The 15,891-nt window shown below is 39.5% G+C and overlaps 1 long non-coding RNA gene across 1 annotated transcript; it reads right to left on the bottom strand.

The window, feature by feature from the left end:
* Positions 1 to 2,194: 2,194 nt before the first annotated feature.
* LOC116539786 lies at positions 2,195 to 15,808 on the bottom strand. The gene is made up of 3 exons (XR_004264189.1): positions 15,797 to 15,808; positions 5,315 to 5,324; positions 2,195 to 2,281 (listed from the first exon to the last, which is right to left on the bottom strand). It is a non-coding gene; the product is annotated as an uncharacterized LOC116539786 (long non-coding RNA).
* Between the last annotated feature and the right edge of the window lie 83 nt (positions 15,809 to 15,891).

Raw genomic sequence — 15,891 nt, 5'->3', positions numbered from 1 at the left:
CGGCTCACTGCAACCTCTGCCTCCTGGGGTTCAAGCAAGTATACTGCCTCAGCCTCCCGAGTAGCTGGGATTACAGGCATGCACCACCATGCCCAGCTAATTTTTATTTTTAGTAGAGACGAGGTTTCTCCATGTTGGTCAGGCTGTTCTCAAACTTCCGACCTCAGGTGATCCACCCACTTCGGTCTCCCAAAGTGCTGGGATTACAAGCATGAGCCACCGCACTCGGCGTTTTTTTTTCTTTTAGACAGAATCTTGCTCTGTTGCTCAGGTTGAGGCACAGTGGCGTGATCTTGGCTCACTGCATCCACCATCTCGCAGGGTGAAGCAATTCTCCTGCCTCAGCCTTCCCAGTAGCTAGGATTACAGGGGCCATTCCACTGCACCTGGCTAATTAAATGAATGATTTTTAAGTAATAAATCAGTTATTTATTACTGTTTATTCATACAAGTTATGGAATAAACCTATGCAAGTTAGGAATGTATTTATTTATCCTAACTTTCTAACTTTCTTTGTGAAGTCATGTAGACTCAATTTATTATCTGGACTTTACCCCCACCCACCCCTCATTTGTCCGTGTAATAGAAAAGCATTGCCCTAGGATTCAGGATATATAGTGCCTTGCTCATCTCTGTCATTTAAGAGTTGTTTGACTTTGCCAAGTCACTTGACTTCTGTGGACTCAGTTTCTTCACCTGTGAAATAAGAAAGATGAACTCAAAAATCTTTGAGCCCTTTCAACTTTAAAGACCTACAATGCCACATGGGATGAAAACCATAAGAGCTAATGAAAATAGCTATATATGTTAAATTTCCTTTGGTGATTTATGGTTAGGATGCATAAGCAAATGGTCAGACTTCTATGGAAGCTAGACACTTTGATGGTAAAATCACTTTATATTCCAATGCTGCTTTTATTTCCTCAAGTGTTTCCATACCTTTAATATGATTTGACATTCTAGCAAAGCTGCTGTGACATAAGTAGGGCATATATCATCAACTTCATTTTTCAAAAAACAAAACTGAGGCACTGAGAGATTACTTACCTTTATGTCTTTTTTTTTTTTTTTTTTTTTTGAGACAGAGTCTTGCCCTGTCACCCAGGCTGGAGTGCAGTGGTAGTATCTTGGCTCACTGCAACCTCCGCTTCTGGGTTCAAGCAATTCTTCTGTCTCAGCCTCCTGAATAGCTGGAACTTCAGACATGCACCACCATACCAGGCTAATTTTTGTATTTTTAGTAGAGATGGTGTTTCACCATATTGTTCAGGCTGGTCTTGAATTCCAGACCTCAGGTGATCCACCGGCCTTGGCCTCCCAAAGTGCTGGGATTACAGGCAGAGCCACGGCACCCAGCCTCTGACTTTTTTTGGGGCCCCTTTAAAATAGTATTTAGTTGAGGCCTGGCTACCTTTATGTGTTTAAACAAATTAATATTTGTTTCTTGATCTATCAACTCAGAAATCTGGATTCATCATCCCGTAAAACAAGAAAACTAATGCCCCACATACTCCTTCTGTCTCTCTTCTATGTGCATTTCCCAACTTTTTACATTGTCAATATTTCTGTCAGTTGGGTTCTGTTCTCAATGGCTGATTATTCTGTTCTTTGACAATAGGTTGATTAATGTACTTTTTTAAGTAAAAAGATTTTGCACTATTATAATGTGAATATTATAAGGCACAAGTAGCATGATTGGACCCATAAAGAAGGAGATATATAACTGTGTGTTAATAAACCTGTACTAATTAAGGAAAAAATGCTAAGGGCAGCCAGAGAGAAAGGTTGGTAACCCACAAAGGGAAGCCCATCAGACTCACAGTGGATCTCTTGGCAGAAACCCTACAAGTCAGAAGAGAGTGGGGACCAATATTCAGCATCCTTAAAGAGAAGAATTTTTGGGAACTGGGTGTGGTGGCTCATGCCTGTAATCCCAGCACTTTGGGAGGCTGAGGCAGGTGGACCACAAGGTCAGGAGCTTGAGACCATCCTGGCCAACATGGTGAAATCCTGTCTCTACTAAAAATACAAAAAAATTAGCTGGGCGTGGCGGTGCATGCCTGTAGTCCCAGCTACTTGGGAGGCTTAGGCAGAGAATTGCTTGAACCCAGGAGGCAGAGATTGCAGTGAGCCCAGATCGCGCCATTTCACTATAGCTTGGGTGACAGTGTGAGACTCCATCTCAAAAAAAAAAAAGAATTTTCAACCCAGAATTTCATATCCATCCGAACTAAGCTTCATAAGCAAAGGAGAAGTAAAATCCTTTACGGGCAAGCAACTGCTAAGCAAGTTCTTAACGACCTACAAAGAGACTTAACTCCCACACAATAATAGTGGAAGACTTTAACACCCCACTGTCAATATTAGATCAATGAGACAGAAAATTAATAAGGATATCCAGGACTTGAACTCAGATCTGGACCAAGCAGACTAATAGACATCTTCAGAACTCTTCACCCCAAAATCCACAGAATATACACTCTTCTCATCACCACATCACACTTATTCTAAAATTGACCACATAATTAGAAGTAAAACACTCCTCAGCAAATGCAAAAGAATGGAAATCATAACAAACAGTCTCTCAGACCACAGTGCAATCAAATTAGAACTCAGGATTAAGAAACTCACTAAAAACTTCACAACTACATGAAAACTGAACAACTTGCTCCTGAATGACTACTGAATAAATAATGAAATGAAGGCAGAAATAAAGATGTTTTTTGAAACCAATGAGAATGAAGATACAACATACCAGAATCTCTGGGAGACATTTTAAAAGGTGTGTAGAGGGAAATTTATAGCACTAAATGCCCACAAAAGAAATGAGGAAAGATCTAAAATTGACACCTTAATATCACCATTAAAAGAACTAGAGAAGCAAAATCAAACAAATTCAAAAGCTAGCAGAAGACAAGAAATAACTAAGATCAGAGTAGAACTGAAGGAGACAGAGATACAAAAAAGCCCTTCAAAAAATCAATGAATCCAGGAACTGGTTTTTTGAAAAGATCAACACAATAAACCACTAGCAAGACTAATAAAGAAGAAAAGAGAGAAGAATCAAATAGATGCAATAAAAAATGATAAAGGTGATATCACCACTGATCCCACAGAAATACAAACTACCATCAGAGAATACTATAAACACCTCTATGCAAATAAGCCAGTAAATCTAGAAGAAATTGATAAATTCCTGGATACTTGCACTCTCCCAAGATTAAACCAAGAAGAAGTTGAATCCCTGAATAGATCAGTAACAAGGTCTGAAATTGAGGCAGCAATTAATAGCCTATAACCAAAGAAAGTCCAGGACCAGACAGGTTCACAGCCAAATTCTACCAGAGGTACAAAGAGGAGCTGGTACCATTCCTTCTGGAACTATTCCAAATTATAGAAAAAGGAAATTCTCCTTAACTCATTTTATGAGACCAACATCATCCCGATACCAAAACCTAGCAGAGACACAACTAAAAAAGAAAGTTTCAGGCCAATATCCATGATGATCATCCATGTGAAAATCCTCAATAAAATACTGGCAAACCAAATACAATAGCACATCAAAAAGCTTATGCATCACAATCTAGTCGGCTTCATCCCTGGGATGCAAGGCTAGTTCAACATATGCAAATCATTAAACATAATCCATCACATAAACAGAACCAAAGACAAAAACCACATGATTATCTCAATAGATGCAGAGAAGGCCTTCACCAAAATTCAGCAGCCCTTTATGTTAAAAACTCACAATCAACTAGGTATTGATGGAACGTATCTCAAAATAATAAGAACTATTTATGGCAAACCTACAGCCAATATCATACTGAATGGCAAAAACTGGAAGCATTCCCTTTGAAAATCAGCACAAGACAAGGATGCCCTCTCTCACCACTCCTGTTCAACATAGTACTGGAAGTTCTGGCCAGGGCAATCAGGCAAGAAAAAGAAAGAGTATTCAGTTAGGAAAAGAGGAAGTCAAATTGTCTCTATTTGCAGACGACATGATTGTATATTTGAAGACCCCATCGCCTCAGCCCAAAATCTCCGTAAGCTGATAAGCAACTTCAGCAAAGCCTCAGGATATAAAATCAGTGGGCAAAAATCACAAGCATTCCTATACACCCATAACAGACAAACAGAGAGCCAAATCATGAGTGAACTACCATTCACAATTGCTACAGATACTTAGGAATGCAACTAACAAGGGATGTGAAGGACCTCTTCAAGGAGAACTACAAACCACTGCTCAAGGAAATAAGAGAGGACACAGATGGAAAAACAATATTGTGAAAATGGCCATACTGCCCAAAGAATTTATAGATTCAATGCTATCCCCATCAAGCTACCATTGACTTTCTTCACATAATTCGAAATAACCACCTTAAGTTTCATATGGAACCCAAAAAGAACCAACATAGACAAAACAATCCTAAGCAAAAACAAACAAAAAACAAAACAAAACAAAAAACAAAGTGAAGCTGGAAGCATCATGCTACCTGACTTCAAACTATACTGCAAGGCTACAGTAATCAAATAAGCATTAAAAAAAAGAATTTTCGCCGGGCGCGGTGGCTCAAGCCTGTAATCCCAGCACTTTGGGAGGCCGAGGCGGGTGGATCACGAGGTCAAGAGATCGAGACCATCCTGGTCAACATGATGAAACCCCGTCTCTACTAAAAATACAAAAAATTAGCTGGGCATGGTGGCGCGTGCCTATAATCCCAGCTACTCAGGAGGCTGAGGCAGGAGAATTGCCTGAACCCAGGAGGCGGAGGTTGCGGTGAGCCGAGTTCGCGCCATTGCACTCCAGCCTGGGCAACAAGAGCGAAACTCCGTCTCAAAAAAAAAAATAAATAAATAAATAAAAATAAAAAAAGAATTTTCAACTCAGAATTCAACATCCTTAAAGAAAAGAATTTTCAACCCAGAATTTCTGGTACCGAAACAGAGATATAGACCAATGGAACAGAACAGAGGCCTCAGAAGTAGTGCCACACATCTACAACCATCTGATCTTTGACAAACCTGACAAAAACAAGCAATGGGGAAAGAATTCCCTATTTAATAAATGGTGCAGAGAAAACTGGCTAGCCATATGCAGAAAGCTGAAACTGGATCCCTTCCTTACACCTTATAAAAAAATTAACTCCAGATGGATTTAAGATTTAAATGTTAAGACCTAACACCATAAACACCCGAGAAGAAAACCTAGGCAATACCATTCAGGACATAGGCATGGGCAAGGACTTCATGACTAAAACATCAAAAGCAATGGCAACAAAAGACAAAATAGGCAAATGGGATCTAATTAAACTTCAGAGATTCTGCACAGCAAAAGAAACTATCATTAGAATGAACTGGCAACCAGCAAAATAGGAAAAAACTTTTGCAATCTACCCATCTGACAAAGGGCTAATATCCAGAATCTACCAAGAACTTAAAGAAATTTACAAGAAAAAAATAACTCCATCAAAAAGTGGGTGAAGGATATAAACAGACGCTTTTCAAAAGAAGACATTTATGCAGCCAACAAACATATGAAAAAGTGCTCACCATCACTTGTCATTAGAGAAATGCAAATCAAAACCACATTGAGATACCAGTTAGAATGGCGATCATTAAAAATGTCAGGAGACAACAGATGCTAAAGAGGATGTGGAGAAACAGGAATGCTTTTACACTGTTGGTGGGAGTGTAAATTAGTTCAGCCATTGTGGAAGACAGTGTGGAGATTCCTCAAGGATCTAGATCTAGAAATACCATTTGACCCAGCAATCTCATTATTGGGTATAAACCCAAAGGATTATAAATCATTCTGTTATAAAGACACATGCACACGTATGTTTACTGTGGCACTGTTCACAATAGCAAATACTTGGAACCAACCCAAATGCCCATCAGTGATATACTGGATAAAGAAAATGTCACACATATACACCATGGAATAATATGCAGCCATAAAAAGGCTGAGTTTATGTCCTTTGCAGGGACATGGATGAAACTGGAAACCATCATTCTCAGCAAACTGACACAAGAACAGAAAACCAAACACCGCATGTTCACACATGGACACAGGGAGGGGAACATCACACACTGGGGCCTGTTGTGGGGTGGGGGGCTAGATGAGGTATAGCAGGGGGGTGGGGGTAGTGGGCTAGGGGAGGGATAGAATTAGAAGAAATACCTAATGTAGATGATGGCTTGATGGATGCAGCAAACCACCATGGCACGTGTATGCTTATGTAACAAACCTGCAACGTTCTACACCTGTATCCTAGAACTTAAAATATATATATGTATGTATGTATATATATATATAACCTGTACTAGTTGAAGTGTCAAGGTCAAATGGATTCTCTTCTTCAATTTATGTAAATATTACACAACTTTATGGGTTTTTTAAATATTTATACCATGATTTCTTTACACATCTTTTCAAGAATTTGAATTTCTAATTCACCTTTTTTGTGGGCAGAATTATAATATGCCTCTAGCTTTCATCTTGTCAAAGATCATCCAGTTTGTAATAAGAATATTTCCTACTTGAATATTTCTATTTGCAACTTACTCTTCAAAGCCCTTTGATTTCTTATTACTGTTTGGACTGTGGATTTTCTATGCTTGCTGGACAGCTCTCATCCAATAATATTTTTCCTAGATTTCTAGGTCAAGTTTACTTTTTTATCGGCTGCCATGATCTTCTTTGTCTTGGGTACTTTTAATTTTTCCTCTGGTATATCCTCAAATAATTGTTTTTCTCAGAAAGTATGCCTGGGAGTTAAGAAAATAAATTCATCTGTCCATAATTCTAGTTTCAAGAGAACTTTCCCTCAGAACAATTAAAGCATTTTCTATGATCCTCTAGCAACCAATTTTGCTGGGAAGGGATTGGCACCAGTCAGATTCTGATCTCTTTAGAGATAATTTGTTTCTTTTCTCACAAAGTTTTTAGGCTTTATGTTTTGACATGGAAAAAGGTGACTAGGTGTACATTTTTAAAAAATTGTGTATTGTTTGGTGATCTCTTTATGCTAAATTGCTTAGTCAACTAAAACAGAGAGGCACCAATTATGGGCCAAGTACCCATAACAGGGGTCTTGGCCCTTTATAGGCAGGTTGTTTGACTTCTTTAGAGAATACGATTTTGGTTTTAGTTTAAACAAGGGTATACATCACCTTTGTGTGTAGATGAGGGAGTAGAGAATGGGGTGAAGGTGGACTTGCACAGCTTTACTGTAAGCGTGAAACCCGTACCCTTGATTTCTGTCTCACTTTCCCCTGGCATTCTTGCCAGTTTCAAGCTTTGAACTTGCAACTTTCTTCTGTTTAATTTCTTGGCTGTGGATTCTCTGGCTTCAATTTATAACAACAAAATCTAACTTTTATTAAGCAGCATTCCAGGAATTGTCCTAAGTGCTTATATTGTGATTAACTTGGCCAATTATCACAGAAACCCTATGAGGTAGCTACAGTCGACTCTATGTATATACAGGGAATTGGTTCCAGGAACCCCACGTCTGCCAAAATCTGTGCATACTCAAGTTTGGCAAATTGGTCCCTCAGGAAATGGCATATACAAAAAGCCTTTATTGTAGGCCAGTTTCGCATTCCACAAATACTGTATTTTTGATCTACCTTTGTTGAAAATCAATCCACATGAAAGTGGACCCATGCAGTTCAAATGCATGTTGTTTAAGGGTCAACCGTCCTATAATTATCCTCATTTTATAATGAGGAAACACAGTTGCTCAAAGTCATACAGGTTATAACCAGCAGAGCTGACATTTGCATCCAGGCAGTCTGTGATCCCATCCTGCAACTATCTTGGAGAAATATATAGAAATCTGTAATTCCTTAATCCTGGGATTTATTATGAACTTATTCTCTTTTATATGCATATATTTAAAATCAGCATTTCATCAGAATGTGAGGTTGAGGGTCCAAGAAGAAAAGTCATGGTGTTCTGTCTGTAACAGTTAATTAAAATTTACCCATAATTTCTTTTTTTTTTTTTGGGACGGAGTTTCGCTCTTGTTACCCAGGCGCGATCTTGGCTCACTGCAACCTCCGCCTCCTGGGTTCAGGCAATTCTCCTGCCTCAGCCTCCTGAGTAGCTGGGATTACAGGCACGCACCACCATGCCCAGCTAATTTTTTTGTATTTTTAGTAGAGACGGGGTTTCACCATGTTGACCAGGATGGTCTCGATCTCTTGACCTCGTGATCCATCCGCCTCGGCCTCCCAAAGTGCTGGGATTACAGGCTTGAGCCACCGCGCCCGGCCCATAATTTCTGAGTGCCAAATTTACCAAGGCCAAATCCAAGTCTAGGCAGTTGCTAAGGCTGTGAGTTTACGCAGCATAATGACCAACAATGAGTAGTCAGAGGCTTACTTTTAATGATCTAAGACTGCTGTAGAAGAAGCTCTCACTGATAGAACTTAAAGATGCAGGTTCCATCTAAAAAACACTCCCTCTGCCCCCATTTCCATCCATGCTTATTTCTCTAATTGGACAGGTCTAGGTAGGACTGGTAGGTAGAAGGAGGCAGACAACCGAAGGAAAGCAGCACTAAAGCTAAAAGAAGGAGAGAGAGAAGAATGAAATTTGTATGGGAATCTAGGCTTGACTCCTGCTTCCTGCTAATTACCAGAAGTCTATAATGAGTCATGTGTTGTTATAGGTGTTCTGTGTATATCATTCGATTGTTTTTTCTTAATGACCTTGTAGCAAAAGTATAGCAAAGGTATTATGCCGATTTTATAGATGAGGACATTAAGGCTCAGAGACATTAAATAATTTACCCAAGGTTACAAAGGTAGTATGTTCATCTGACTTTAAAACCCATGCCAATTCCCCTCTGCCATGATGCCTTTTGACTCCCTATGGCAGCATTTGGAATGGAGCTGGTATTTGTGCATGCTCACCCTCCCTTTCTTTCTCTCAGTACACTCATATACTCATAGACGCACACACACACACACACATGCAAAGAAACACATGAATTAACTAATTGAACCAATATTTCTTGAGCAATATACATACTAGGTATTTGGTAGAGTCTACACTGTCTTCTGTGAGTCAAATCATGCCTTTCAAGCACACAGTAATGAAACTTTCTAAGGGTTGGGGATAGAGGGAAAGTGTGTGGAATCGGTATTCAAATAGGTGGCTTCTTAACGATCAGGACTGGAATTCTTGCACGAGTTCTTTGAAGAAGAGCAACTTTTTCTAATTTGCACTGGGCCTGCAATTCTGACTCTGAAGCTCAGTTCTCTTGAGGTGAGATATTTTGCCGTATTAAGAAGCAAAGCACTTTCTTAGGAGTCCTTATCACCTTATTGTGAATTAACTTGATGAATTTTCTCAAAATGATAGTGTAATAGATCACAAAATGGTCACAAATTACTTATAACCCTCACAATGGGTATGAGTGGGATTGCATACAGGGATATAAGTATGGTCACAAATTACTTATATCCCTTTGCAGTGGGATTTTTGCCAGGCCACCCATCAAAGGTTGAGTTTATTTCTTATCCTTTAATCCTGGGCTTGGCTGGGTAACTTGCTTTGGCCAATGGAACATTGAAAAATATGGTGCAGACTGGACATGGTGATGCATACCGGTAGTCCCAGCTACTTAGGAGGCTGAGGCGGGAACATCCCTTGAGCCCAGGAGCTTGAAGCCAGCCTGGGCAACAAGCTGGACAGACACAGTATCTGGAAAAAAAATGTGCAGAGGCTTGAAAGGGGCTTGCATATAGGGTTTACCTCCTCCTGCTGCTGAGAATGTTTTTGCCACCATGTAAAAGACTTTGAGGATAAGCGAGCATATGAAGAAAAACCTTAAACATACCAGTTTTCCTAGCTGTAGACCCAGATGTGAGAGGGAGGCCACTTTAGGTCATTCAACTTCAAATTGCTGGCCTCATCCAGAAGCACAATCACCACCAAACTGTGAGAAATAGTAAGTGGCTGTCTTAAGTCCCAAAGATTTGTAACATTTTGTTGTGAAGCAGAGGCTACCTGATGTATGTAGCTAGTTGAAGTAGGCTGGGGAAGGGGGAGCAAAGCAAGAAGGAAGGGAATGGAGTAGAAAGCACCTTGATTATCATTTGTGCAATTTAAGGTCCCTGAATGTTTGAGTAGAGACAGGGCAACCCCTAAGGAGAGAGAAGTACAGAATAGAATGAAGGGAGTACACTAAATACAAAGTTCACCCTTCCTCATGACTGATCTTTTTATAATTTCAAGAAGAAACATCTAGAATGTGAGCACTTTATCCCATGGTCAGGGTTTTGCTGAAATTTGACAAATCAAAAGTGATCTGACACTCTTGTTTACTCTTTATTTAGTGGTTCAGCAGAGATAAATAACTTCCCCAGTAGATTCCTTTGAATTTCATCTTGACCCAGAATTCTTGAGTGTAAATACAACCATAAACTGAAACTGTGAAACATCAGAAGTGGAAGACATCTCAATCTGTTCTCTGTCCAACTCCTGCCACTTTGTTTTAACACTGTACTGTGTTAAAGAACATCGGACCATAATATTCTAATTCAGTATCACATCTTTATTTGAGTAATATGCTTTCTCCCTCCTCGGCCCTCAAGTATAATTCTTTCTCTGTGTTCTGCAATGTAAATGATTCTCTTTGTTATGTGGTTATTCAAACGGATGTCTGTTGTCTTCAGAGGCTTTAAACTTTCTCTGGGACAGATCTTGTTTTATTTAGGAATTCTGTTGTTGATTTATTCATGCAGGAAATGTTTATTGTACGTGATGATTCAGGCCTGCTTGTGAGTATCTTATTATCTAAGTACAAGGAAAGAAAACCAGTTTTTAAATAAAATGAAATAAAATAAACCAGTTTTTAAAGAACATGTTAATGTTAATATTGAGTATTTACAAAATGTGTGAGCACAGAGGAGAAAGAATTGGCTTGACTCATGCACCTGTATTCTAACTCATATTTCCCCTTCTACACTTGACTCCTTAACATTGTGTGCTCTCAACAGCCAGAGTGATAGATTAGATTATATCAATCCTCCACTTTAAACTTTCAATTTAAGTTTCTTACTGGTCTTATGAAGCCAGTGGGATCTGGCCCCTGACTGTAATTCAATCATGCTGGCTCCTTTCAGTTCTTTGGGAACTCTAGCTTGCTCTCTGGTTCCTGTTGCCAAAATGCTATTCCTCCTATCTCTGTATGATTAGCTTCTTCTTGTCATTCAGAACTCAACTTAGGTGGCTAGATTCCTGATACCTGATGTAAGTAACCACTCAGTCACTGGAAGTCATTTGACTCTGCTTATCATTAGCCATGATTTGTTAGTGTCTTTCTTTTCCTATATCCCTCTCTTCCTTCCTTCTTTCCTTCCTCTTTCCTTCCCTCCTTCCCCCTTCCTTTCCTCCTTCTCTCCTTCCTTCCTTTTTTCCTTCCTTCTTTCCTTCTCCCTTTCCCCCTTGCCCCTTCCTTCCTTCCTTCCTTCCTTCCCTCTTTCCATACCTCCTCCATTTTTCTTTTCTCTTTCTTAACTTTGTATCTCTCTCTGCACTAGAATGCATGCCCCATCAGAACAGTAACCTTGTTCTCTCCTACTCGCATAATAGATATTCAATGCGTACTTCCGGAGTACATGAACAGATGGATAGAAGAATTCTAAATGCTGGAGGATTTGCAGGTACCTGCTAGGTGGAATGCTGTGGGGACAGAGGATGGCTTTTTAGACAGAGAAACAGCACCATATTCAAACACCTGAGACAGTGAACAAGAACAATACAAGTATATTGGTTTGGTTGGAATACAAGGTTTGGGTTGAGTTTGGGGAGAGCAGGAAAACAAGGTGAGAATTGAAAGATAGTTTTGCTCTCTTTCTACACACATACACACACACGCACACATGCACACACATACACACCCTCCCAAGAAATTATTTTTCAGTCTGAGACCTAGTTTGTTGATTCACACACAGAAATTCAGACTTCTGCTATTTTTTTTTTTTTGACATTTCTACCTTGTAGGAATATAATGAATTGGACTTGTCAAAAGCTACTGACATATTTGGTCTGTTGTAAACAGCTCATTGAAGAGTTTTGACTTTTGATTTTTAGCAGGGATTTTTTTTTTTAATTTTTGAATGAATTGGAAATAGATTACTGAACCTGGCCAAATGCAGGAAATATATAAATCATCATTTTATATCATTTACTCTTTTGACTCTTACAGCAGCAGATTTATTGATTACTCACACACACATATAAATGTACTTTATATATTTGGCCTTTATTTGTTTACTATTTATGAGGTTTAAAACAATTTTGGGAAATCTGATGAGGCTTTCATTCACTTTGATAGCTTCCTCATCTGTAAAATGATAGCAATAATAATGTATAGATCTCAAAGCGTAGTTGTAACCCTTAAGTGACTTAAACTGCAAAAGCGTTTAGATCAGTCCTTGGGGTAATTGTTTGCCTTTATTATTATCATCATTGCTGCTCACGTGAAGAACATGAGTTGAAGGAATTTTACACTACATTTTAAATTCGCCTGTAAATGCAATTACATTTTACTTTCTGCCCTCTTGCCATTTGGAGGCATTGCTTGATAATGACTGATGTCATTTCTTGCATGCTTTTTAAACTTGGTATAAATGAAGTCTAATCAAGTGAATTATGTCAAGTCAATTGTTTTCATTTTTAAAAACAATACAAAGGCCAGCATAAGCCAGGGAGATACTGAGTAAAGATGAAAAGAGAAATCTCAACAGAAAAAATATCCTCTAGAAAAAAGAGAACCTATTTTCCTTGCAGCAGGGCCCTGACGTGAATACGTTTCAAGATTCAATTGCATTTGCTCTGTCTCTGACTCTTGGCTCCAGCCCCTCTCACCAAGACTCTAGGGTAGTTGTGGCCTGTGGTTCTGCAACTCAGCTCTTTGGAGGGCAGGAAGGAAGGGTGGACCTGCTTGAGATTTCCTGTCTTGCTGTGAGTCACTGATACAGAGCACTCTTCTCGCACTATCCAGAGAGCAGGAATGCAGCAGCCGAAGTCAAACCGGAACCATCCTCTGCGTCATGATAACTGCTTTCACCACCTACTCAAGCACGGGCTGCACATCTTCAGGAGGTGCTCTTCCGCCTGTGGAGCAAGACACTGAAAGAAAGGTTCTATTATCTCCCTTAAGGAGAAGATAATAAAACTTATGACAAAGAATATCTTTGCATAACATTTAGGTCTGATGGACTCATTTTGTAGATGGCAGACAAAGTCTTCAATTCTGACTAGAATAGGAAAGATTATAAGTCTGTCTCATACCTAATTCCCTTTCCTATCCTGCCTGCCTATATTGTAAACAAATTGATGTTGAGGCTGGGTGTGATGGCTCACGCCTGTAATCCCAGCACTTTGGGAGGCTGAGGTGGACAGATCACCTGAGGTCAGTAGTTAGAGACCAATCGTGGCCAACATGGTGAAACCCCATCTCTACTAAAAATACAAAATTAGCCAGGCATGATGGTGCATGCCTGTAATCTCTACTATTCAGGAGGCTGAGGCAGGAGAATCACTTGAACCCGGAAGCAGAGATTGCAGTGAGCTGAGATTGCGCCACTGCACTCCAACCTGGGTGACAAGAGCGAAACTTCATCTCAAAAAAAAAAATTGAAGTTGTTTTGCGATTCCTGTAAGTAAATGGCTTGTAAATAAAAATTTAAGCTTAGCCAGGTGTGGTGGTGCATGCCTGTAGTCCCCACTATTTGGGAGGCTGAGGCAAGTGGATCACTTTAGCCCTGGAATTTGAGGCTGTAGTGAGCTCTGATCATGCCACTGCACTCCAGCCTGTGTGACAGAGCAGGACCTTTTCCCTAAAATAAATAAATAGGCTGGATGCAGTGGCTCACACCTGTAATCCCAGCACTTTGGGAGGCCGAGGCAGGTGTTCGAGGCCAGCCTGGTTAACATGGTGAAACTCCATCTGTACTAAAAATACAGAAATTAGCTGGATATGGTGGTAGGTACCTGTAATCCCAGTTACTTGGGAGGCTGAGGCAGGAGAATTGCTTGAGCTTGGGAGGTAGAAATGGCAGTAAGCCAAGATCACACCACAGCATTCCAGCCTGGGTGACAGAGCAAGCCTCTGTCTCAAAAATAAATAAATAAATAAATAAATAAAAATAAAAAATAAAATAAATATATAAATAAAAATTTAAAAAATTCTTGCTTGTGGAGTGTAATGTGAAAGGAATTAATCTTTGTAGATTACTTCTGTTAAGACAGCTGTACTACCTAACTTCTAAGCCTGTTGGAAGGATCAATAATAATAATAGTGATTGAGCATATGTTTTACACTGGATATTATGTAATCTATATACATTATTGCTGATCATCACAACCTCCACAAGCGTTCCATTCTACATTCTACCAGTCGCCTTTTTTTTTTTTTTTTTTTTTTTTTTTTTTTTTTAGATAGAATCTCATTCTGTTGCCCAAGCTAGAGTGCAATGGCCAGATCTCAGCTGACCTCAACCTCCATCTCCTAGGTTCAAGTGATTCTCGTGCCTCAGCCTCCCTAGTAGCTGAAATTATAGGCACACACCACTACACCCAGCTAATTTTTGTATTTTTTGAAGAGATTGGGTTTTGCCACGTTGGCCAGGCTGATCTCAAACTCCTGACCTTAGGTGATCCAGCAGCCTTAGCCTCCCAAAGTGTTGGGATTATAGGTGTGAGCCACTGCACCCGGCCATGTGTTCTGCAGACTGCCTGCAGAAATATTAAGAAGAAGGAAGGACAGGTTGAAGAATTAGAAGTAAGGGAATGCTCTAGATGCAGCCTTCTGCTGCCCAAGAGGAAAATTGTCTGATTGTTCCTATAAAGTGCATTTGAGAGTAGCTGCATTAGAGACTTGAAAATCATGCTATAAAGCTGTAATAGAAGAGAAATTATAAAAAATTCATGTTTTTTTCTTTAATGCTGTCGGATTACAGCAATATAAAAATGATTCTAGGGCTTTGGTAGGGAAGTTGCAATGAATTCAGCTGTGATATTAATGAATTTAAATTGCTAGTCATTAAGTGGCTACCTCAGAAAACCAGAAACATGAACTCTCATAGTGTGTATTTATTAGAGAAGAGAGAATAAGCTGTAAAATAGTTACTGCCATGACCATTTACAGACATGATAAATTAATTTTTTTCAATTTTTTTTTTTGCTCACATAATTAGATTTAAATTTTTGGTTTTGTTTTTGTTTTTGAGAGTTTTGCTCTTGTTGTCCAGGCTGGAGTGCAGTCTCGGCTCACAGCAGCCTCCATCTTCTAGGTTCAAGTGATTCTCCTGCCTCAGCCTCCCGAGTAGCTGGGATTGCAGGCATCTGCCACCATGCCTGGCTAATTTTGTATTTTTAGTAGAGATGAGGTCTTTTCATGTTGGTCAGGCTGGTCTCGAACTCCCAACCTCAAGTGATCCACTTGCCTCAACCTTCCAAAGTGCCGGGATTATAGGCATGAGCCACTGTGCCCAGCCTGGTTTTTAAAAATTTTATTCATGAAAATTGGGTCATCTCTGAAAATGGTAATTATTTTATTAAGCAATCAGCTCTTCTCAGTTGTTCTCTAATTTATACCTCAGAGTAGAAAAAATAGTAGTAGCTGTTTAATATCAGTACAGGTTACCTTCAGCATGTTTTGCAACATTTTCTACTTTTCATAAGAAATTTGATGAATGTGGGGTTTGTTAGCACATTCAAGAGACCACTTGGGGTGAAAAAAAATCTCTTGAGGACTGTCTCAGCAAACACTTTGACACCACCCTGGTCACTGAAGCATTACAGTTTTCTGTTCAGGCAAACTTTTTTTTTTTGAGACAGAGTCTTTTTTTTTTTTTTTTGAGACG

The sequence above is a fragment of the Sapajus apella genome, unplaced genomic scaffold, assembly GCF_009761245.1.
Source record: "Sapajus apella isolate SASKATOON/1434 unplaced genomic scaffold, GSC_monkey_1.0 scaffold4, whole genome shotgun sequence".
In the NCBI taxonomy this organism is placed as follows: domain Eukaryota; kingdom Metazoa; phylum Chordata; class Mammalia; order Primates; family Cebidae; genus Sapajus; species Sapajus apella.
Note: the sequence above shows the minus strand (reverse complement) of the source record. Positions and strands in the feature narration are given on the sequence as shown.